The sequence below is a fragment of the Neophocaena asiaeorientalis genome, unplaced genomic scaffold (genome assembly GCF_003031525.2).
Source record: "Neophocaena asiaeorientalis asiaeorientalis breed wild unplaced genomic scaffold, Neophocaena_asiaeorientalis_V1.1 scaffold72, whole genome shotgun sequence".
Classification (NCBI taxonomy): domain Eukaryota; kingdom Metazoa; phylum Chordata; class Mammalia; order Artiodactyla; family Phocoenidae; genus Neophocaena; species Neophocaena asiaeorientalis.
Genome location: NW_020185336.1, coordinates 10450099 through 10476580, shown reverse-complemented (window position 1 = coordinate 10476580; position 26482 = coordinate 10450099).

The window sequence follows — 26482 nt, the reverse complement described above, 5'->3', positions numbered from 1 at the left end:
CCCATGTTATTCAAGTGTCAACTGTACTTCCTTTAAAGTCATCTCAGTTTTCTCAGATGCACAGGGTAAGTTTCTGGACTTCTTTTTTCTTGATACAACTACTTCTTTTTTCTTAATACAGCAACAAGTCAGGCAGGAAGTTGAATTTCTTTCTTTATGATGTGAATTTTATGTAACACAACTTTATAAAATATTTATTCTAACATTACCCTAATTTTGACACTTCTCATTATGCCTGAGATTATTGCAATAGTTTATAATCTCATCTTCACACTCTAACATAGAACTTTTTTAGAGCATCCTTTTCTTCGGTAATTGGTATTTTCCTACAAGAGCATGCTGATCATATAACACTTGTCTTTCAGATAGTGTTAGTGATCCACACATTAACATTACCATGGCAACCACAACTGCTATTAGGTGACATTAACTGACTTTTCTACTGTGTTTTTTAACCAACCTCTCCATGAAACCTCAATAACAATTACAGTAGAAAGATAATGTATTGGGGCTTCCCTGGTGGTACAGTGGTTGAGAGTCCGCCTGCCGATACAGGGAACATCGATTCGTGCCCCGGTCCAGGAAGATCCCACATGCCGCGGAGCGGCTGGGCCCGTGAGCCATGGCCGCTGAGATTGGACTGCGCGACCGGAGCCTGTGCTCCGCAGCGGGAGAGGCCACAACAGTGAGAGGCCCGCGTACCACAAAAAATAAAAAATAAAAAAAAAGACAACAAATAACAAGTGTTGGCAAGGCTATGGGAAATAAGGAACACTTGTGTACTGTTTATGGGGTTGTAAATTGGTGCAGTCACAATGGAAAATAATATGGATGTTCCTCAAAAAATTAAAAATAGAACTGCTATATGATCCAGCAGTTTCACTTCAGGTATTTACCCGAAGAAAACAAAATTGCTAATTCGAAAAGATAAGTGCACTACAATGTCCTCTGCAACATTATTTGCAATAGCCAAGTGATGGAAGCAACCTGTGTCTATCGATAAACAAATGGATAAAGAAGATGTGGTATACATATACTATGGAATAATACTCAGCCACTGAAAAACAAATGAAATCTTTCCATTTGGGTCAATATGGATGGATCTAGAGAGTGTTATGCTAAGTGAAATAAGTCAGAGAAAGACAAATACTGCATCATGTTACTTATATGTGGAATCTGAATAAACAAAACTCTCAAACAAAACAATAAAACAGACTCACAGATACAGAGAATAAATGAGTGGTTGCCAGAAAGGGGGGAGGGGTGAGAGGGTGGTCAAAATAGGTGAAGAGGATTAAATATAATTCTCCAGTTATATAAGAAATAAGTCATGGGGATGTAATATACAGCATAAGGAGTATGGTCAGTAATATTGTAATAACTTTGTATGGGGTTAGATGGTTTCTAGAATTATCATGGTGTTCATTTCACCATGTATGTATGCAGTGTCAAATCATTATGTAGTACACCTGAAATTAATATTATAGGTCAACTATATTTCAATTTTAAAAATCCTTTCCTTTTTATGCTCTATTTTATTTATATCTTCATTAGGATATTTATTTAATTCTCCTTTACATTACAATTAGTTCATTCATTTATTCAGTGAATATTTCACTGTTTAGTGTGTGTGTGACGCTTCCTATGTGCCCTCTACTGGCTTATAAATTCTTTTAGAATAAGTTGTAAGTTCTCTTATTATTTCATCAGTGTCTAGAAAGGTATTTTCTGAGGAATACACGTAACATTCTGTTTTATAATTTAAAAATAAGAAAATCATGTAAGTACAGTTCTGGGACATGAGTTTTTGACTTAAGAAGATTAGGTAAGAAAGTTATGTGTCTCTTACAAGAGCAAATCCTAGGTTAAGTTGTCTTTTTAAACATATGTTCAGAAAAACATATGTTCACGTATTTCTCTCTTAACCAGAGTCATCTAATGCATTATACATAATTTTGTGTTTTGCAGTTGAAGAGTCCTATTGAAAAAACAATGAAATGCATGCAAAGACACATTAACAGAAGGATGAAGCTTTGGGATATTAGGTTATGGGAGAAGAGATGGAAAGTTAGAGAAATGGGATATATCTGTGGAAAATTAATCACATTGGGGAGAGGGGAGGGAGAGGACTATTATCATTAAATTTTGCATATCCATCCAGAGAGCAGATCTAGAACTAATGCAAAATATATAATGGATAGGTAGAGTCAGATTTTGATTTAAAAATGAGAAGATACTTGCTGAGATAGAGTTCTATGGGAGTATTCATGCAGAGACTGGATAAATGCTGAATTGGAACTCCTTGGAGTTGGAAAGCTGTACTATAAGTAGGGCATTGAACTTGACAATTTCTAAGGCTCCTTTTCAAGTTGTGAATCAAGGATACTTCACATATCCAGTCATATTCCAATTTTCCATTTTTTCTCTATTTTAGGATTTCATTGTTTTCACTGTAGCTATAAAGAATGGCATGTAAGTGAATATAAGTATTAAACATTGGTGCTAATGGTTTAGAAAGTAAAAATATTTCTGAAGCTTAGATTTCCAGAGATTTTAAAAGTTATTTTCAAATGTTTATAAGTTAACAAGTCATCAAGTGCCTACACAGCATTCATAAATTGTATAATCACTCATAAATGAAGGTCTACTTTGGTTTCACATACAACTTTCTTTTTTAAATTTATTTTTATTTTTTTAATTGAAGTATAGTTGATTTACAATATTGTGTTAGTTTTAGGTGTACAGCAAAGTGATACAGCTATATGTGTGTGTGTGTGTGTGTGTGTGTGTGTGTGTGTGTGTGTGTGTGTGTGTGTGTGTATTACATATATATATTCTTTTTCAGATTCTTTTCCCTTATAAGTTATTACAAAATATTGGGTACAGATCCCTGTGCTATTCAGTAGGCCCTTGTTGGTTGTCTATTTTATGTTTAGTAGTATGTATATAAGTTTGGGATTAACACATACAACTTTCTTAATAGAAGTACAATTCTATTTGCGAAGATCGAGCATATTTAACATGATTAAATGATAAAGATATGCATGGGTTCACACAATTTATGTATTTGATGATTTTTTTGGTTTTCCACTCTTAGCCAAAACATTTATAATGTTTATAAAGTGCCAAGAGAAGCCCTACTTAAAAAACATGATTATAAAATGATAAAATTTATTTTAGTATGACATGTGACATTAATATGTATAATAAAGAAAATTAATATAAGGACTCAAAGAGCACAGAAAAATGCAAGCAGTAAAAGTATAATAAAGATACCTGTAAAAAAAAAAAGAGTTAGTAACACATGTTTCAAAAATCCAGAGAAGGAGTAATTCACCCAGTCACTCTGCTAATTACCTTGATTGTAGTAGGGCCACATAACCACCATGAGTCTCAATTTTCTCATCTCTTTAGTTAGGATATTTGTGCAGATCATATAAAAGGTCCCTCTGAACTCTAAACATATAACTTTATAAACTTCCTCATGTATTGCATTTCAAATGCTTTGGGAAACAGGCAGGCTTTCTTTTAATGAAAGGAAAGACATAGTTGTGGCTTTGGGAATATTTGTCAACTCTTAAATATCTAGTTTTTGAATTACCATTTTCTTTATCTTTTGCCTTTCCATTGCACACTTTTCAGTCATTTCACTATTTATTAATACCAGAGATCTTGTGAAGAATTGGGAAACTTAAATCAGCAAACACTGCTATTATATAATCCATTTAAAAACAATAAGAGAGAAAATGGATTAAAATGAGTCCTTTGAATTAACTATGGATTGAAGAATTCTTCTCATTACAGCAGATCATCAGGACTTTGCTATTAAGACTACAAAACATCTTGGTGAGAATTTCATTTTCAACACCTAAGGATAATGTCAACAAAAAACACTGCTATATAACAATAATTATATAATTATTGATAGATTAAGTGATTAGAACCCTACCTAATAGAAATATTAGTATTGATCTCTAAAGATGGCCATGTATTTAAAGATTAACTGTAATTGAATCCCTGAGGCTGGAACAAAGTAATCAAATTATAAAAGAATTTATTTTAAGAAAACTTGATTTTATCTGAATGTAAGCTAGTATAAAATATACACATATGTTATATAAATATACAAATTAATTAGTGATTAATGTATTCATGAACTCAATTAATATGTATAACACAATTATATTTGAGTATAGTAGTAGAAAAACAAATAAAATATAATATTCTAACATATGCTTCTATGTAGAGGAAGCTGCAATACAAATTTTAAATATTTTTATAAAGTAAGATTTGCAATGGCAAAACATTTTGTGTTCATATAAATTGAATGGCTGTTAGTTAAACAATTAAAGAATTATAAAAATACCTGATTTTCCAAATGGACAGTCAGAGAAATGTTTACTAATCTTTGTGTGGCATATTAACATCTAAAATATGTGTAAAAATAGAAGACACTCCTAAGTTCTTCCTTTGTTGTACAATGACCTTATAAACCAATGTCTAAACAACTACATAGGTCTATTTGTTCTTTTATTACTATTGAACTGAAAATTTTTTACCAGGAATGGGTACTGATTTTTGCCAGATGCTTTTTTGTATTATAGTTTTGCAAAATGTGTTTTGCATTTCCTAAAAATGGCTGCAAAAGCATTTCCCATCCCACACGCTTTCTGCAGTGTGACCTTGCCAACCGGAGATTATTTCTCTAGTCCCTTGAATGTGAGCAGACTTTGGTACTGCTTTGTTTAATAAAATGTGGTGGCAATGGTGCCATGATGGCTGATTCTGGAGATAGCCATTTACTGGTCAGACAGTTTCTTCTGCTTGACACTTGGAAGACAACCACCATATAAGAAGTACAACAACCCTAAAACTGCTATGCTGTGAGAAGTCAGGACACAAGGAGAGGCCCTGGAGAATCAAAGGGCAAGGGCATCTGGGTATCAGACATGTGAGTGATGATGCCATCATGGTAGTGGATTTTCTAGCCTCAGCCACCCTGGCTGAAGCCAAATGAATCAAAGAATCACCCAGCTAAGTCTTTCCTGAGTTCCTGACCCAAAGAACAGGGGCAAAAGGAAGTATTGCTTTAAGCAACTAAATACCAGAGCACCTGGTAATGTAGCCATAAATAACCAAATATATACCTCTTGAGAGGGTAATATAGACTTTTCTCTTTTTATTTAGTTAATGTGGTCAAAAACTATATTGTTTAAATTTCAAGTAATGAAATAACCTTATTCCTGAAATATACCAAAGGTGGTTTGTGGGGAGATGTTTACTAAGAGGAGAAATTAAGAATAAGGGGATTCTTCTGGTAACCATAAGTTCGTTCTCTAAGTATGAATGCTCGGTTTCTTATGGTTAGAGAGGGGAAGGGTGGGGAGTGGAGGGATAGTTAAGGAGTGTGGGACTGACATGTACACACTACTATATTTAAAGCGGTTAACAAACAAGGACCTACTCTATAGCACAGGAACTCTGCTCAATATTATGTAACAACCTAAATGGGAAAAGAATTTGAAAAAGAATAGATACATGTATATGTATAACCGAATCACTTTGCTGCACAACTGAAACTAACACAACCTTGTTAATCAACTATACTCCAATATAAAATAAAAAAAAAAAAAAAAAAGAGGGGATTCTCACTGAAGGTGGGCAGGTGATAAGATATCAAGGGTTGGTCGGGGGTGGGGGAATGAGGAGTTTGATCAGATAACCAGGGTGATCAGATATCCAAGGTGGGGAATTCTCTTTAAACTGACTTAGCAAGATTTTTGCTACAACTGGACGATGCAAGGTCATCAAGGAAAGGGCCCAACATCAAGGCCTAGTTGAGAAGAGGGTTCAGAGGAGTGTGACTAAAGTTTGGTTAAGGAAAGAGCTTTTTTTAGGGTCTAGACTTTAGAAATATGTTACAAGCTTGATCATTACTCTATCTCTTTGATTTTATTATGTACAGTATTATGTTGCTTCTGTTGATATCTTTTACATTTTAACATTTTTCAAACAGAGTTGCAGCTAAACATTGAAGAGTATATTTAATACTATAGTCTTTCTTTTCCTAAAAAACATAACATCACAAAACATTATAAATGACTATATGTTTAAAATTAAGAAAATATGATACCTGTCCAGCTATATAACCTTCTCATTCTCCATTGAAATGTAAAATAACCCTAAGAAATTAGAAAGCTTGTCACTTAATATAATAGATATTTTGCTATTCAACAATATGATATTTTAAATAAATCCAAGGTCAGATTCTTCCCTCAAGTGAGAATAGTAAACACAGTAAGTAGTTAAGAATACTATCTTTAGGGCCATAAAGACCAAGTTTGAAATCCTTCATCTGAAAAGTGTCTCTAAAGACATGCAAATAACCATCTTAGAAAGGTTCCTCAACCATTCTTAGTATCATATATAAAGATAATAACAACAACAACAAAAAAAAGATAATAACATGTACTTTGTAAGATTATGGTGAAATTAAACATATTTTCCTCCCCAAATCAGCATAGTATGTAGTTGATACTAAAAATTCAATATATGTTAAATTATTAAGATCAAGCTTTGATGGTATTTTTTGACGATGTTAAAATATATGTCCTTAAACTTCTAAAGGATCATTGTAGTATAGAGGTTAAATGCTGCTTCACATCTGTGTCTATGGAAAAAAATAGATAACATAATCTGAATCCAGAAATAGTAAAATATACTGACAGAATGATTAAAGATTGAAAGACTAACTGACTAGTCAACTCTTCCTCCGGAAACGATGTACATTAAAAGATATTGGGCTTCCCTGGTTGCGCAGTGGTTGAGAGTCCGCCTGCCGATACAGGGGACACGGGTTCGTGCCCCGGTCTGGGAAGATCCCACATGCCGCGGAGCGGCTAGGCCCGTGAGCCATGGCCACTGAGCCTGCGCGTCCGGAGCCTGTGCTCCGCAACGGGAGAGGCCACAACAGTGAGAGGCCCACGTACCGCAAAAAAAAAAAAAAAAGATATTCCTCTGTCTAGAAAGATTTATGTCTATACATTTTTTGATGGATGCCTGGGCCAGCACTTTGCATTTTCTTTCTGTTCAGTGTGCAATATACCTGGTATCCTCTTCTAAGTGAGGATGAGCGGAAATGAAGTGGAGGATAGATCTAGGCTGTACTGTAGATACAGACATTGGCTAGGATATAAAGGAGCATACAAAAAATAAATCAGTCCAAAGGAGTAAAGTCACGTTCAGCAACTAGCAATTGGAAATAAGTTCTGAAGCAAGTAAAAGCTGGAAAAATCTCCTGAGGCAATGTTATAAGATCTGGATTTGGAGTAGAGAGTCTTTTATAAAATGCCATTGGAGGAGCTCTTGGTCAGAAAGAGGGTTGTTAAGGGCCCTGAGTTAGTCAGACAAATTAAACATGTGTTAGTGTTAGCAAAAGGGTGTAAGAATTAGAACTACAAGGTATTGAGAAATGTTTCACTCATTATTTAACAAGAGAGACTTTAAAGAACAGGGAACGGTTGTAAAGTTAAACTTTGTGAGTCTAGTAAGAAACATCAAGGAGATGCATTTGTGTCATAAGCAAAAAATTAAGGAAGAAAAACTTGCCTGTTATTAGCTGACAAGACTGAAATTAAGAAGAAAGCATTGACCTTGCTTGTGTATTTACAATTTATAATAATTTATAGAAAGCTTTCTTATAAAAGAAGAGAAGTTAATTTTGTTTTGATTTTAAAATTTCAATTGTGTACCTGAATCTCTCCATGCCTATACGTATTCTCAATTTCTAAATTAGATAAGTTAATGAAGGGGCTTCTCACTCTAACTCTATCCCTGGTGCTCATGTTAATGCAGATTCCTAACTTGCCACTTACACTGATTTAATTTAATTTAATTTTAGACAGCTTTATTAAAGTATAATTCATATACCAAAAATGGGCATGGTTAATGTATACAGTTTGATGAGTTTGGAGATATGCAAACACACATGAAACCATCACCACAACATAGCCAACACCTCCAAAAGTATCCTTCTGTCTCTTTGGATGTTTTTGTTGTTGATTTTGTGTGGTAAGAGCTCTTAACAAGACATCTACCCCTTTAACAAATTTTCACGTGTACAATACTGAGTTGTTCACTACAGGCCTACCTCGGAGATATCTCAGGTTTAGTTCCAGACCACCACAGAAAAGTGAATATCACAGTCAAGTGAGCCAAATGATTTTTTTTTGTTTCCCAGTGCATATAAAAGTATGTTTACACTATTCTGTAGTCTGTTAAATGTGCAGTAGCATTATGCCTAAAAAAACAATGTACATACCTTTATTGAAAAATACTTTATTGTTAAACAATGCTAGCCATCCTCTGAGCCTTCAGTGAGTCATAATCCTTTGGCAACATCAGACAAAGACCACTATCACAGATCCACCACAACAAATACAATAACAAAATAGTTTGAAATGTTGCAAGAATTACCAAACTATGACACACACACACAAATGCTGCTGGAAAAATAGCGCCAATAGACTTGCTTGAGGCAGGGTTGTCACAGCCCTTCAATCTGTAAAAAACACAGTATCTGCAAAGGGAAATAAAGTGAAGTACAATAAAACAAGGTATGCCAGTATGATATTGTTGTACAACAGATCTCTGGAATTCATCCATCTTGCATAACTGAAATTTCCTACCCATTGAACAGCTCTCCATTTCCCTGTACCCCCAGGCCCTGGCAACCATCATTCTATTCTTTGTTTCTACAAGTTGAACAATTTTTAGATACCTCATATGCTGAATCATGCAGTATTTGTCCTTTTATGATTTATTTCACTTAGCATAATGTCCTTCAGTTTGACTAATGTTATTGCATATGGCAGGAATTACCTTTTTTATGGCTGGGTAATATTCTATTTTGTGTAAATACCATATTTTATTCATCAGTCAATGGAAATTTAGATTGTTTCCATATCTTAGCTATTGTATAATGCTGCAATGAACATGGGAATGCAAATATTGCTTCAAGATTCTGATATCGATTCTTTTGGATAAATATCCAGAAGTGGAATTATTGGATTATGTAGTGGCTCTATTTAATTTTTTGAGAAACCTCCATCCTCTTTTCCATAGTGGCTGTACTACTTTACCTTCCACCAACAGTGTACAAGTGTTCCAGTTTCTCTATATCTTTACCATCACTTGTTATCCTTTGTTTTTTGTTTGTTTGTTTGTTTTTTATAACAACCATCCTAACAGGTGTAAGGTTATATCTCACTGTGGGTTTTTTTTTTTTTGCGGTACACGGGCCTCTCACTGTTGTGGCCTCTCCCGTTGCGGAGCACAGGCTCCAGACGCACAGGCTCAGCGGCCATGGCTCACGGGCCCAGCCACTCTGTGGCATGTGGGATCTTCCAACTTGTTGTTTTCCTTCCTCCTATAGGATCCTTGAACATAAATTTTTCAATCAATTATGCTTTTAAAAACCAAAGTAAGATTCATTTTTGTTTGCTTGTATGTTGTGTTTATTTTGTTTTGATTTTCCCCAGACAATTTCCTTTAGGCATGATTACACAGAAGAGCCTAAGGCAAAGATAAATAATTTCTTATGATAAAGGAGAGGGAAAATGCATGAAAACAGAATATAAATTAGTATCTCCATATTATACTGACCTTCATATTTGCTTTGGGTTCCTTTAAAGCAGAGACTACTTTGACTCAACTTAGCAAAGACTTTTCTTTGTACCTAGTAGACCCTTGTGATCTAAGAACCTAGATCTTTCTTTACTTTCCATTTGATTGTTTATGTTTCTTCCCTAGGTCCATTTTCCTCCTGCATTTGTATTATGACAAGTATATTAGATATACTCATAATACAAATTAGATGGTGAATTACATCCACATTTTCTACTCTTTTGTTCATCATAAATCTTATTGGCTTTTTCTTTCAGTTTTTAGTGGTTTCCTCAAGCTGGACTTACACTTCACTGATACAATGTTGCCCTTTTCTGCTATTTACAATATTTTCCTAAGGGATTTTTTTTAAAATTTGGCAATTATAATTTAAAAAAATATTTCCTATCAGAGTTTTTAACGGATTCATTGACATCTTGAACCTTGTTAAGAGTGTAAAAATAGTATTTTCAAAGCCTTTCTCCTGTTTATCAAAGTGTTTCTTTAAGAGGTGAACTTTTATTTCTTCATGTAAATTTCCTTCTTCAGAATATTTATATATGCCTGACATTTTTCTCTTTCAGAAAAAAGTACTCATTTGTTCCTCATTATAATTAAGACTGTCCTATTAGATCCTTTTTTCCTTTTTTTTTTTTTTTTTCGGTACGCGGGCCTCTCACTGCTGTGGCCTCTCCCGTTGCGGAGCACAGGCTCCGGACGCGCAGGTTCAGTGGCCATGGCTCACGGGCCTAGCCGCTATGCGGCATGTGGGATCTTCCCAGACCGGGGCACGAACCCGTGTCCCCTGCATCGGCAGGCGGACTCTCAACCACTGCGCCACCAGGGAAGCCCTAGATCATTTTTATGAATCCAGTTAAAAAATTTAGTCTTAAGAGGGAAGAGAAAGCATTATATTGTTTGCATTCTCATGTAGTTAATTGGGAACTGGGTTTTTCTGTGAAGCACAGAGAGAGAACTTCTCAGAGGAAAATGTGGCAATGGAAAGAACAGTTACCACTGTAGGGATTAATTGTGGCAGTTGGGAGTTAGCTTGGGGCAACACTCTTCTTTCCAACTGGAATACTTGGTCTTGTTGAGAGCCTCTCCCAGCAATAACAGCTTTCACAAGTCTCTCTGTGTCTCTACTGAGGTTCCTTCCGTTGCCACACAGTGAGAACGCAGAGCAGTTCCCCTCCTGGTGCTGACATTTACTCAGCATCCATCTGTCCTTGGTGTTAATACATGCCTAACACTTCCCTCCTGACGCTGTCATGGCCATCCCTCAATTTCAGCACCTGACACTAATTTGAAGTATTTTTGTGTTCTTATAGAAGATTCTATTCAACTCATCCCAGAGACTTGGTAATATTTCCCTTTATCCAGTCCTTTTTACATTTTATTTTGCAGAACAATCTCATATGTTGTGGCGTGTCAATGAGAATTTTAAAGGAAAGAAACCACTCAACTGTGTTGGTTCAAGTCATCAACTTGAAGTTGTGGACTTTTCTTCTATTCTGGCATAGCATGTAACATAGCATGTCACCCAAGAAAAGCAGGAAATTAGAATTTGACAGCACTTTAAAATTTCTTTAGCATGTTCTGTGAAATAATAAAATGTCTGCATAGGGCTTTGACCTTTTGTAGGAAAATCCTATGTAAGTGCAAAGACCAACTCTTCCTCAAATTGAAATATTCTTTTGCATAGCTCCATAATGATTTATAAGTACCCTTATGAAAACTGTAGTGTACACCTGGATAATATAGGATAATCTTCCCACCTCATGACCCTTAATTTAATCAAATCTGCAGAGTCTGTTTTACCATGAAAGATAACATAGTCATAAGTTTCATGGAGTTAGTAGGTGGATATCTTTGGGAGACCATTATTCTGCCTGTCACAGAGACATTTTACAAAATACCTGGTTGTATCCTAAATAAATGTCAGTTTCTTAAAACAAATAAAATTTGATGAATCACTCCGATTAAAGGAGACTAAAGATAGATTAAAAACTAAATGCAGTGCCTAATCCTTGTTAGGATTTTAGATCAGAAAAAATTGCTCTAAGATACTATTGGGATAACTGACCGGATTTGAATAATTGAAGTATAACTATGTAAGTGAAGGTCCTTGTTCTGAGGAGATACACATTGAAATATTTAGAAGTAAAGGAGCATGTTGCTACAACATATTCTCAAATTAATTAATAATAATAACAACAATAATAATTATAATGAGAATTATAGAGCAGATGTGGCAAAATATAAGCAATTTGTTAATCTGTCTAAGAGATACAAGAGTTCTTTGTAAGAGTCTTGCGAAGTTTTCTGTACATGTGAAATTATTTCTAAACAAAACAATACTAAAATATACTTATAGAAGATTTCTTCCAGTATGATCTTATCAGCTAAGCTCTTCATCATCAGCACTTATATTAACAGAGTTACCCAGAAATGGTCTTCATGCTATGTCAAATGAGGATAGTAGGAAGACATAATTGAGACTCAGGTGAGAAAAAACTGGAGGCAAATGTTCAGTGTTGATGCCTAAAAAGAGCCTGCATTCAAGCACAATAGGATGGTAATACATAGAACTTTAAAGTCAGTGGTAAACTAAAATTTCCTTTTGAACTACGTAGTATTTCAGAAGATATTTTAGTTATGGGGTAACATGATGCAAACAGTGATTAAGGCAAAAATGTGCATGATGGATTGGAAGCAAAACACTTTGGAATTTAACAGCAAAAGGAATTTACAACATGTTATAAGACTTTTCTAGCATTTTAATTTTGAGATGGCAGGGATTAAAACTGGGATATTAGCAGGTGGCCTGGGGAGGAAGAAATACAGAGTTATTGCAAAAAAGAAATCAATAGGACTTGACAACAAGCAAGATAGAGCAAGATAAAGAGAAATATGAAACTAAGATAAGATGTATTTGATGTTTTTTAGTTTGGGTAACTAAGCAAATAATGGAAACTTTTCAGGAAAATTGTCATGTGAAAATGACTAATTCAACACTTGGCATAATTAGTCTGATTACACAGCAAGATAAACATTAAGAAATAACCAGTAAGAAACTGTAGTTTTAGGATTAGATCTCAGTAGACACAAAAAGGAGTTCATTGGTAAAATTTGGTTATGGGAAGATGTCTACTGATTCTAATATCCTACATTAACGTTGGATCTAGAGTTATTTGATGTTATGGAAACATGGAAAATCTAATACAGTAAGAAGAGAAACCTATTTTAACTTAATCTATTTCCATACTCATACAGCAATAAGCTGTCAGTTTATGCACTTGTGAAGTCTCATTTCCTTTCAAGATAAAATGAATTTTGTATGTATAATTTGTCTCTAATTTTATCACATACTGTTATTTTAAAGCAATGCAACAGATCTATTTTTGTCAAGACAGCATTATAATTTTAGAACCTGTGTGAAAATTAACTTAAAAATCTATAAAATCACATTCAAATTTTGTCATGATTAATTCCTCCTGGTACTTTTCAAAAGAAAACCTCATTCACTCCCTCAAAATATGCAATATAAATCCTATGTTAATTGATTCTGCAAAACTGATGACTATCACTCACTACTTAACTACACTACAGATTTTTTTTCTTTTTTACATGTCCAGGTGCTATAACCTTCTGAAGAATTCCCAATTGAAAAATCTTCCCTTTTTTTGATAGCCTCTTTTTCTATACTTCTATCTAATGCCACTAAGCTGCATCCCATTGGATCCTATATTTGTGTACCCTTTAGAAAAATAACCCTCATTATCATAGATAATATTTATTGAGCACTTGCAATGCCCTAAATGTTGCCTGAAGTAGGTGATCATTTAAACAGACGAGAAAGCATGGTATATTAGTTTCCTATTACTTCTGGAACAAACCACTTCAAACTTAGTGCCTTGAAAAATGCAAATTAATGTTCTTACAGTTTTGGAAGTCAGAAGTCTATTAAAAAAAAAAAAAAAGTTGTTGACTAGAGCTGTGTTCCTTCCAGAGGCTTCATGAGAGAATATACACTATATACTTCCTTGTCTTTTTCAGCTTCTAAAGGCCAGCCAGATTCCTTACCCCTTCCTCCATCTTCAAAGGGCATTATTCCAAGCATTGCTTCCCTTGCCCCAACTCCTTCTTCTGCCTTTGACCTTCTTACCTCCTCCTGTAAGAGTTTTCTGATTATACTGGGCCCGATCAAATCCAGGATAATTTCCTCACGTCAAAATTCTTCCTTAATCACATCTTCAAAGATGCTTTTGCCATGCAAGGTGATAGACTCAGGTTCCGGGGATTAGGAGGTGGGCATTTTGGTGAGGCCATTATTCTGTCTACCACTAGTGATTCAAAGGGATAAATATCTTTCCAATGACACTCAGCTTGTTAGGTAGCAGAGGTCAAAATAAACCCAGAATTTTCTGACTCCAAAAGCAATCCCTACACTACTATACTACGTTGCCTTCCCAGATAGCCCTTACGCCTTCCATCCTTCTTAAGCCTCCTACGTACTTTAAATTCTAACATGAATACCAGGAAACACACATACTTCACATATTAAAAACTGTGGAAATGAAATCACCATAAGAATATCTGTGTTATTCTCTCAGAAATAACATGAGCACATATTACTTCTCTTTAAGCCTTGGTAAACTTTTTATATTTAAATTTTTTCACTGCTAGACAAAGTAAAGGTTATAGAATTGCTTTATTTGATTTTGATTCTGAAAAGTAATCTCTTTGCCACATGTTCTCCTCACCTGTATTTCCACTTAAAGCCAGTGTGCTGTATCCCTTTGTATACCATACTCATGTGACAACCTTGAAAATATATTGAAAGTATATTAGTTATTTCAGAGTGATGGGTATCCACTGTAAAGTGACTCAATGAGAAGCCTTAAAGCGTTGATTTAAATACCAAAGCAAACACAATAGACAACTCTAGAACTCTAGTCCACAGTAGAGTACATCTCATTATTATAGCTGACTTCTTTTTTTTAAGGAAATTTTTAATTTTGTGATAATTTTAGATTGGCAGACAAGTTGCAAAGGTGGTACAAGAATCCCCGTTCAACAAAAGCAGTGATCTGTCTCTGGTATTCAAGAAAGCATTGTACCATGTTTGTTACACAGTGTATGCTCAACAAATGGATGAATCGATGATGAATTTGAAATGTCAACAGTTGTTCAATCCTCAATTTAAGACTGTTTTTCAACCAGGTATGATTTTGCCCCCAGAAGACATTTGACATTGTTTGGAACAATGGTTTTGTCACAACTGAGAGAGAGGAGTTGCTACTGCCATCTAGTGGATAGCTACTGGCATCTAGCGGGTAAAAGCCAAGACTACCGCTAAACATCCCACAATGCATAGACTACTCGCTGTCTATGAAGAATTATCTAGCCCAAGGTGTCAAAACTGCTGAGGTTGAGAAACTATTTTAGACAAATACAGTTGTAATAAATAACAATGGATTAATGGTAATCTGTACCTTTCCAATATGTAAATGAAACAAAATCAGTGTTCAAGATAACTCCATAAATTAATATAAACACATGCAAGTGTTAGCACAAAAACTATTTATATAACAACTAGAGAGCCATGGTAAATGCACTGATCTTGAATAACGTGGAAAACAATTCCCTTTCTGTTGTTTCAATGTTGTTGAGAAAATCACAGATATTAAGTCAGGTTTGCCCAACATTTGATCAGAGAACTATATGTTCTCTTTTGGGAAGTGAAAATATCTTTTAAAAACTCATCAAACACTCTAATTACTCTATTCTTTGTTCTGCACAAAAATTAGCCACAGCTTCCTGCAGAAGACAAGAATGCAGATGTTGCTTTTACACTCAGCCAGATGATTCCATTAAAACCAAATTGTAAACTCATATATGTTTCAATCTCTTCTCTCCCTTATGACTGCAGCATTTTAAGACTTAGATTATCAACTTTGTATAAAATATAGGCCAAGAAGAAATGTGCTTGAGATATCACATTAAAATAAGTTCGAAGAAAACATTATAATTTTTATTTTTATTTTTTTAATCTATTTTTTTCACGTATTATACTATTAAGTATAATTCTCAAGTGGAATTTCTAGAAGTTCTGAGGACTTTATTGAATTCAGAGAGCTCAACATGTCACTATTTTTTAAATCCTTTCCTATACCAAGAATGGTCAATTCTTTTCCCGGCAGAAATATTTACCTTTCACCGTCTTACTGTGTTAGTCAGCCATGTGTATTGAGTGAATCAGTGAATTCCTTCCACTTCAGTTTTAGTATCTGTTATCACATGTCATCTAGTACATTTTATAGTTTCCCTATCTAAGTGATATAAAAGTAACTTATTGCTACAATCTGCTTTTAAACATTAAATGTTTTCCAGAATTCTGAGTAGCTTAGTCATAAGAGGGATAGTTTGAGACACATTCACCTAGGCAATGTGTATAATATGGGCTCAAATGAATTATTTACGTACTAATAAGTAAATATCCTGTGAGATAAGACAAATGACTTTCAAAAAATCAATATTCAAAGAAAGTTTTGCCTAAAATAATTCCTAAAAGTCTGTCCTGGATCAGTATACTTAAGCTAAGATTATACCTTATAGCATTTTAATTCTAAATAGAATTAAAAAGAAATGTCGAAGAAAATGGTCATTTTAACATGAGGCTCCTAATCATAAGAACAGCAACAGAGCAATAGATTTACTTCTTTTTTAAGGCCAGTATTTCATTTTATATATATACTGCATTTTCTTTATCCATTTTTCCACCAATGAATATTTAAGTTGTTTCTATTTTATCTATTGTGAATACTGCTGTAATGAACACGGGAGTGGAAATATATCTTTGAGATCCTGATTTCAATCTTTTGGATATATATCCAGGAGTGGGGTTACTGGATTATATGGTAAATCTACTTTTAATTTTTTGAGAAACCTCCATATTATTTTCCAAAGTGGCTGTATCATTTTACATTCCCACCAAGAGTTCCAATTATTCCATGTCTTTGCCAACACTTAGTATATTTTGTTTTTATGATAGTAACCAATCTAAGAGGTGTGAGGTTATATCTCATTGTGGGTTTGATTTGCATTCCCCTGATGGTAATTTTGAGAATCTTTTCATATATCTTTTCATATACTGTTATCCATTTGTATGTCTTTTTTGAAGAAATGTCTATTCAAGTCCTTGCCCATTTTTAAATTGGATTATTTGGGTTTTTGTTTTCTGTGGGGTTTTTTTGGCTATTGAGTTAAAGGTGTTCCTTGTATATTTTGGATATTAACCTTTTATATGGCTTCCAAATATTTACTCCCAACCCACGGATTGCCTTTTCACTTTGATAATTGTTTCCTTTGCTGTGCAGATGATTTTTAGTTTGATGTGGTTCCACTTGCCTATTTTTGTTTCTGTTGTCTGTGCTTTTGGTGCCATACCCAAGAAATTACTGCCAAGACCAGTGTCATCAACATTTTCCCCTATGTTTTCTTCTAGAAATTTTGCAGTTTCAGGTCTTACATTTAAGTCTTCAATCCACTTGTGTTTATTTTTTTGTGTGTATAATTTAAGATCAGGGTCCACCTTCATTCTTTTGTGTGTGAATATCCCATTTACAGATAATTATTCAGCCTTAAAAAAGGAAAACCTGCTGTATGTGAAAACATGGGTGAACCTTGAAGAAATGTTGCTAAGTGAAATAAGTCAGTCACGTAAGGACAATTACTGCATGACGCCACTTGTATTAGGTATATATTATAGCAAAACACATAGAATCAGAGAATAGAATGGTGGCTGCCAGGGGCTGTGAGGAGGGCCAAATGGGGAGCTGCTATTCACCAAGTATAAAGTTTCAGTTACACATGATTAAGTTCTAGACATCTGCTATATAACATTGTGCCTACAGTTAACAATACCGTATTTTACACTTTTAAGAGGGTAACTCATATTTTAAGTGTTCTTACAACAATTGAACAAATTAGAAGCTACTACTTACTAACCATCTGCTGTGGCACAGAGCTCAGAACTTTACAGATATCGTTATTACTTCATTAATATTGACAGTAGTTGAAGTAAGTTTGAGCTGTTCCATTTAACTATGAGAAAATTAAGGTTCAAGGATAATAAGGAATTTTCCCAAACTTATAGAGCAGATAAAATGCAGTGGTGAGATATGAATACCGTTCTGTAAAATTTTAAATCAATATTATTACCAACAGACTAGCCTCCCATTTTGCATTCTTTATCTTTAAGCTTAAATTACAAGGCTTAAAGGAGAGGATATACAGCTGGAAGGTTGTACTTGTCAACAATCTAAGCTAAGACAAATCAAGAGGCTGTATTGTTCCATTTCAAAGTAATTTCCTACCCAAAATATTGCTCTTTCATAGTTGCATTTTCTATAGGCAGTATGGAAGATGGAGACTCTGAAATCATACTCCCTAGGTTCAAATCTCTTCTCTGCCACTTACAATCTTTGTGACAATCAGAAAGTTACTTAACTTCTTTGTTTCTCATATCTTTTCTTACCATGCTTGTAGTTACTGTAGCTATTAAATAAACAATGCATGTAAAATACCTAACATAACACCTTCCACTTATACAATGTTGTTCATCATATCTCAATGAAACTCGAAAAAAATAAAGTTACAATCAATCTTTATCCCTTACTTTCTCCATCACATTATTCTATGAATGTGTAGTAATTTAACAGTCTGTACTGTTTTCTCATGCAGCTGTTTTCTTGTTTATTGACTAGATCCAATATTAAATAAAAGGAATTCTCAAAGGAAAAAAATCTAACATAAGATGTATGCAGTTGATGGTTTTCTGTTGCTACTGTGGTTTTGTTGTTGATATTATCAGTATAACTCTAGGATAGCATAGAAGGACATACAATTCCATTTAACATGCCTTGTATATGTCACTAAACATGATGCCAGAGTTACCTAGTTAATGACATTTGTCTCTGTAGTTCTCACATCTTGTCATTCTTCTCAGAAAAACATGTTTTCCATTTTCTAATATACTTCATAGGTTATCAAGTCTAAAGCTACTAGAATAATTATACTTTTCTGAGAACTTGATATGCACTTTGTTTAAAAATGTGGGCAAGAAAAATATCAGAAAATGTTAACTGAAATAAAATTTCCGAGTAAACCCTTGATTCCTCTTTAGTAAAATCACAGCTGTATAATACAGTTTTCAAAATTATTCCCAATGTCAGAATTGGGTGAACATGAACTCAATCACCTTTGTGCGCCATTCACTTACTTACTCTTTTAGAGAGTAAGAAATATTTTTCTCATCAGGAATTAATATATACCTTAAATTGTAAACAATAATTTTTAAGTTTTAAATTTATTGCTATTCTAAAACCGTTTCATCTTGCATATGGCCAGCATAAATTCTAATGTATATTTCCTAAATAGAGAAAATAAAATTGACTTTTTAACTTTACAGATTTTATAATTTTAAAAGAAGTAAAATTATTAATAACCTGTAGATTATAATTAATATGTATCTTTTGTAGCTATTGATAATTATTGCTTAGAATTTATACACATAAAAACTTTAAATCAAAATGTTTCTCAAGTTTTATTATTAACTTGAGCAACTCATCTACTTTTAATATTATTTACCTTACCTCTTTTACAAATTTGTATAAATGTAAATCTTTAAACAAACAATAATAAAAATTTAATATTATAAAACACTTTAGAATGTCCAAAATTTATAACTATACTTAACATTTAAACTTAAACATGAATTAATAACATTTATGCAATAAGACAATATTAACTTTTTTTAATTGGCACACAGTTGACGTACAACATTATTTTAGTTTTGGGTGTACAACTTAGGAATTTGGCACTTACATACATTATGAAATGATCACTATTATTTGTCTAGTAACCGTCTGCCTCCATACAGATTTATTACAATACTGTTGACCATATTCCTTATGATGTATATTACATCCCTGTGACTGACTTACTATATAACTGGAAGTTTGTACCTCTGATCCCTTGACCTCTTTCACCCACACCACCACCCGCCTACCTTTTGGCAACCACCGGTTTGTTCTCTATATGAGTCCATTTTCATTTTGTTTGTCTTGTTTTCTAGATTCCACATATTAGTACCAAGTAAATATTACCTTCTCTATCCTGACATGTGACCTCAATCTGAAGTCATCTTATGGTCCCCTACATTTATGAAGGCTATACCAGTAGAAATCTTCCCACACTATCTTTTATGTTTAGTTATGAACATGTCTTAACTTTCTTGCACATTAAGTTACAAGATAGCTGAGACTATGACATATACATTCATATTCAGTTCTTAGCATAATAGTATAATCAAGTACTCTTTCAAGCACTTTTTCAGTGAATTAACAAATTATGAACAATACACACCACTGACTTCCAGGAAAATTAGATTGAAGGAAATAACAGACACAGTGGAATTATAAAAAGACGATACTATTAATTTTATACAATGAATAACATACTTAGCTAGTAAACTGTACAAATGTAGACAAAAATAATACTAAAAGTTTAAGTGAAACTTTCAGAGTTTTTCTTTCTTTCATTTCTTAATAACATGGAATCCAGAACATATAATTCAGATATATGTAATTTCTTTCTATGGTACGCTTCTATGGTAAATCTATCAAATAACTAAAGCCTTTCAGGAAGAGTAGAGAAACTAGTACATTTCTTGGCTAATTAGCAATCTTTAACCAAGGTAGAATATAAACATTTTAAGTGCTTCATTTTTTTTTGTGTGATGATTCATAGAATTTTCTCCAGACCTTAGCATTCAATGTAAAGACAATTATAATTAAAATGAAAGTACCTTACAGGGAATGTTGTACCAGTTTCTATTTTCCTTGATACTCTATAAACATATGCACCAGTGTTTTATAGCCAACCAAGACTGCCCTGATCTCTCCCTTCTCTACTTATTTCTGCAGTCATTGAAACTTGATTTCTATCATCATTTCATAGAAGTCACTCTCACTCAAGTCATCCATAATCTTCTGATTATTAGTTTCAAAGACAATTTTAATGCTTCTTTAATTTGTGCCCTAATTTGATGCTGATGATTTCACATCAAATTCTTCAGGTTTTTCTTCCCCACATTTCTGGCTACTGAACGTCACTCTCTTTTATGAGCCTTTCCTTCTTTGATCACTTTTTAAATATGATACTCTCTAGATCTCTTAACCACTGTAAACTGTGGTTTCAATTATATTCTAGAAACTGATGACCACCCCCCAATACACATCAGTGTACAAGAGTATTCTCTTATTTTCATTCCTGTGTTTCTGATTTTCTATTGAACATTTCCACTCAGGTGTATCCAAAATCCATAACACTTGATTATTTCAAAAATTATTCTGTGTGTTTTTACTAGGAGGCATGAGAAATCATCTAATGTTCACAGAAAGATAAGAAGGTCTACATGTCCTGAGACACATGATATGTAAATGTTATCTCCACCTCCTCCAGTGCCAATGCATAATGCCTGAGAACTATCTTAAAACTAACTTTCCTAAATCCCTACAACTATACAGACACCAAAAGTGTAGAGCTGAAAACTCTACTTCTAAACATCTCTCAAATCCATACCAACTGCTATAGTTTTGGACTATATCATTTCTTGCCTCCGTTATTTCAATATTTTTCTCCTTTCTTGCCCTATTCCTTTCTCCTTTTCCAGTTGTTTGCTCTGCACTAGAGTGATATTTCTAAATTGAAATCTAGCTAGTCATTCACATAAAATTTGTTAAATGGTCCCAATCGTAGTCAAGATAAAATCCTAAATGACATAGAAAGGACTTCATGATTTGCATCCCCCGCTAATCTTTCTGTTTCTCCTTTCTGCTTTGGGCCTTATGTAACAGCCTGACTGAATTACTTTAAAACCCCTAATGACTCCTTATGTTTTTGTTCTATTGTTTCTTTGCTAATTAAGTTTCTCTCCGACTCTGCTTTCATACTGTCTCCACCTGAAAAGTTCTACTCATCTGTCAAATATCAGTTTAAGAATAATCTATCTAAAGTTTTCCTGAAATCCTGATATTTCCATTATCCTTAGGTCCTATTTTTACCTTACTTAGATGGTAACTTATACCAGATTGTGTTTTATTGCAGCTCACTGTTTTAACATCTCTCTCCCTTCACTCTCCTGTAAGCTTCTAGGATCAGTGACCATTTTAGGAAAATCAGTAAAGTTCAGTTTCTGTTGAATAATATGGACTGATACCAGTATAGGTTTGTTTAATTGAATTGTGGGCTGACTGGTGTAGAAAATTAGCGAATGTACTTTGTCTTTGGGCAGAGACATACAATATATTCATCCAACCATTTTACTTTCCTTCCATTTCCCAGTTTCCTTGCACCTGAGTGATGCCTTTAAATTAATTCTGTCCAGTAGAATGTGGGCACCAGCCATCTGACGTAACTACTAAAATGTCCTGCTAGGTCTGCAGCTTATTCTCTCTTTGCCCATTATCAGCTAAATTCAGATTATCAGATCAAGAATTCTGAAATCTTAGAAATGGCACTGGGTGCCCGCAGAACCATAAAGTGAACAAAAAGTATTGGTGCGTCTAGAACAGTCATTAATTTATACAGAATGTGTTGCTTGAGGACTATTGACTTTTAGAGAGTTTAATATTCCTTTTTACTTTCCCCACCTCCTGAGCAGGAATTAAGTAATTAAGTCAAATCTAGCTGTATTTATTCTACAACCATGTTGCTTTAGGTGGAGCTTTATGTTCAAAGAGGATGGATTTCACTCTACCTGATTCTGCAAGATCGGTTACTTTGTTTTGTGTGTTTGTTTTATTTCTTGTTCTTTGGACTCAGTGTCTGGTGATAGGTCTCCTTGGAATATAGATCTTATTCACGGCTGGTAGTGAAAGAAACTGGAAAGCCTGCTTTCCAACCTCGCCCCTACCCCCCTAATAAATCAAGCAGAAGACGGAGGGAGACTTTGAAGAAAAGAAGTGTGGAGTGAATAGTTTAAATCATCAGTTACAGAGACATCTGCCTCCCACAAGGGGTTCCCTTTTCCTTGCCAATCTTGTGTTAAAGTATTCATGATAAACTCCCTGCAGAATTTCTCCACTTGTAGCATAAACCCTGGGCCTTTGGTGGCCTTTGCAAAAGAAGTCAATTGTAAATCCAAGTGTGCTAATCTGTCTTGTGATATGAGACAAGAGTCTTATGGTAATAAACAGAGTTATTTGATATAGAGAATCTGTTCTGCACATTTTCCCCATGAATCTGTGGAAGTGGTATGTAACTGGTCAGAGTCTGATTTCTGGCCAAATATCTTTTAACACGATTAATCAGAACCTCAAAATAAAATGGATGTATTCATTAACTTTTTGTTTTCTCATACATGTAAATGTTAAGCTAAAGTTTTTGAACCAGTCTAATTAAAATAAGAAAGAAAAAAGAAAGCCTCGCAGCTGAAAACTGTATGTGCATACTTACCTGAAATGATTTGTTTTTTTTTATCATTCAAGTCACCACTGTTATAGAAGGACAGACTAGGAATTAAACAATGCTGTGATTTGAGAAAATATGAAAAAGAAGACTTAGGTGTTTACTGCATAACAGAGTAGAGAATATAGGCTTCAGCTAACAAAAATTTTGTATGCTGAAACCTACAAATTCTGCTTAGACCTATGAGAAAAAAAGCAGAAGTCACAAAATGAAGGTTTAACATTCCTAAGGAAAATCCCTATTCTCTCCCACTGTCCAAAAAAAAGTCAGGTGATTCAAAAGCATCCTTTATAAAATGATGTCAATATAAGCTTCCTTGTGCTGCATTGCTGGACCAGTTGCATTCCACATTCTAGTTAACTCTTCGTAGTTTCTAATATTGACCTTTTGGAGACACCCTCCCCATCCTTCTTGTTGACTCTCTGTTTTCCTCACTTGTACCCCATTCAAAGGATAACTCTTCACTTGGCCTGGCTTTTCCTGTAATACAGCCACTGTAAACTGTCCCACACCTCCATTTCTCTAGCTTAGACTCTTGATGATCAAAATTCTGAGGACCCAAAGAAATTCCTACACTCTTTATAGGCAACCAAGATATATACATTTAATTTCTAAAAATTGCTTTTCTGTACAATGGCATTTCTTCCTACCTTTTCACTATAATATTTCTTGACTATATTTAGGGTAGAGTAAAAAAAAATTCTAAGTATGATGAAAAAATTAGTAAACTCAAGGTTAACAATAAAATTTGTCAAGCTTCTCATTTCTTGGCTCACACTATTTCTGTTCAATAGGTATCTATTTAATAAATACCATTCGCCCAGCATAGTCTTAAAGCTGAGGGGAAAAAAAAGAATAAGGCACAGCCACCTGAGCTGGATTTATGCACAAATAAAAACAATGTAATGTGATCTTTGCAGCAGTGAAAGTATATGTGAGTCACAGAAATAATACAGAATTTAAACTAATGCTCTCAGGAAGCTGTAACCATTAGGAAAGCATCACAAAGGAAGAGATTCCTAAGCAGAATTTTGAAAGATCAGTGGGAACGTCCAGATTTGCATTAATTAGGAATTCCATGAATAGAAATAGCATGTGTCAATATCAGCCTGTGGGTGACTGTCTTTGTCTTGTTTAGTATCCACTGAGCAAAATGGACTCATGAAATTCTTCATAACCCACATATTCTATTACCAAATCTATTTTGCATTGGGACATAAGATCATTCTATTCCCAATTATCATCAATATCATCTCCCTCACCCAAGTTCAGAAGGTTTATGTTACTATGTGACTACATCTTTACACACAGTTTTATCCATATTGGAAGAAGAAATGATCTCTCATCTTTTTTCTCTTTTTCTGTGGACTCATTCTAGGACCCTACATAAAATATTAGAGCCATGTGGTAAGGGATGTTAAAACCCCCAAACTACAGATCAAAATTCCTCCCCCCAGTAGGGTAGGAAAATACCAGCTCTAATAGGAGATTAAATGAACAGATTCCTGGATACTGTATTTGCTTCTGACTCTATAGTAAAGAATGTGCTTGAAATAAATATTGCTGATGACCTTTATATGTTTCTCTTTATTAGCCATCCAGTTATTTAATAGTTATTTAATCAATCAATTAAGGGAAACAATCTTTTTAGACATTTTTTAAATGCAAAGCAAAAGATTTTGAAAGTATAATGCTATTTAAAGACCCCCAGGATACAAGCTGCATAATTTATTTGCTTCTGACTCTATAGTAAAGAATGTGCTTGAAATAAATATTGCTGATGACCTTTATATGTTTCTCTTTATTAGCCATCCAGTTATTTAATAGTTATTTAATCAATCAATTAAGAATAGGTACCAAACAACAGGGAAACAATCTTTTTAGACATTTTTTAAATGCAAGGCAAAAGATTTTGAAAGTATAATGCTATTTAATGACCCCCAGGATACAAGCTGCATAACGCAATTTCCCTAGCCTTCTATGTAATAATCCATGCTCCAGAAAAGATTCATCTACAATATTGTATTAATATCAAAAAGTCAGTAGAAAGACCCCAAAGATTCACGCTTCCTCTATAATATCTCGAATAGAAAACAATGAGCTGGACAATGTCTATAAAAGTGACAGATTATAAATCAAATTTTCCAGGAGCAAAAAGCTGCTTGGAAGCCCCCTCTCTAAAATATATTACCTCTCTTACATTAAAAAAAGCACAATAATAATTATACAGTAAAGAACTACAAAGTTTGAATTGCTTAGCGCAAACTCTATCCTTGGTAGAAACTTAGAACAGGATTTATGCAAGGTCCTCTTCATTTAAATTTTTGAGTTTCATTTGATGTTAAAAATAGATAAAAAATAAAATTATATAATTGTTCTTTTATAGATATGAAATATCAGACTGTGTTCTTAGAAATCATATCTAGTGAATACTCTTTGAAAAATATAAAGAGAGAGTGAGAAGAGAAAAAAATATATATGTATAGCATAAATTCTCAAAGTCACATTCAGTATTAATCTAGAGTAGGAGAGTTCTAAAATAAATATTGGTGAGTACACACACAAATCTTCAAAGCTGTCTCGGTTCAGAGTATATTTTCATGAAACTGTAAATTGTCTTACATAAAAGGGGTTCTTGAAATGAATGTAACTGATTCATTCATGACTGAAAGGAAATGGAAGAGCAAGAAAGTTGAAAAAGAAGCTTATTAAACTGTGCTTATGTTAGATCCATAATACTGAATAGTTACCACATTATTTATAATCATAATATACCTAGTTTATTGAAATCATACAATACAATAAAAATCACTTTGATTGAATAATGAGGCTTATGGAATAAAAGTCCTAAAGTATAACCATAATTTACCATGTAAGGATAATGATAAAGACAGGGAATACAAAATAAAAGTACACAAATGATTATTTGGATTATTTTTCAGAAAAAAACTCAACATTCTTTCCCCATCACTATGAGTGAAGTATAATTCCTCCTTGCATTAATGTTGGGCTTGACCATGTAAGTTTGGCTAGCAGGAGGCAATGATGCTGCAGCAAGCAAAGGTTTGGCTTGGATCTTATGATCTGATGGTCTATCATGGAAGGAATATACTCCAGATAGCTGGGGCCTCAGGATAGAACAAGTAAAACAGACCATAAGCTCTGTAGCTGCTGGTTCAAGCAAGATGAGATAAGTATGAAACTACCTGAATTTATACCTGCAGCCTGGAGCCTGAGACCCAGAAACTGGAATCTAGAGTCTAGTCTAACCCAACTGATTTGC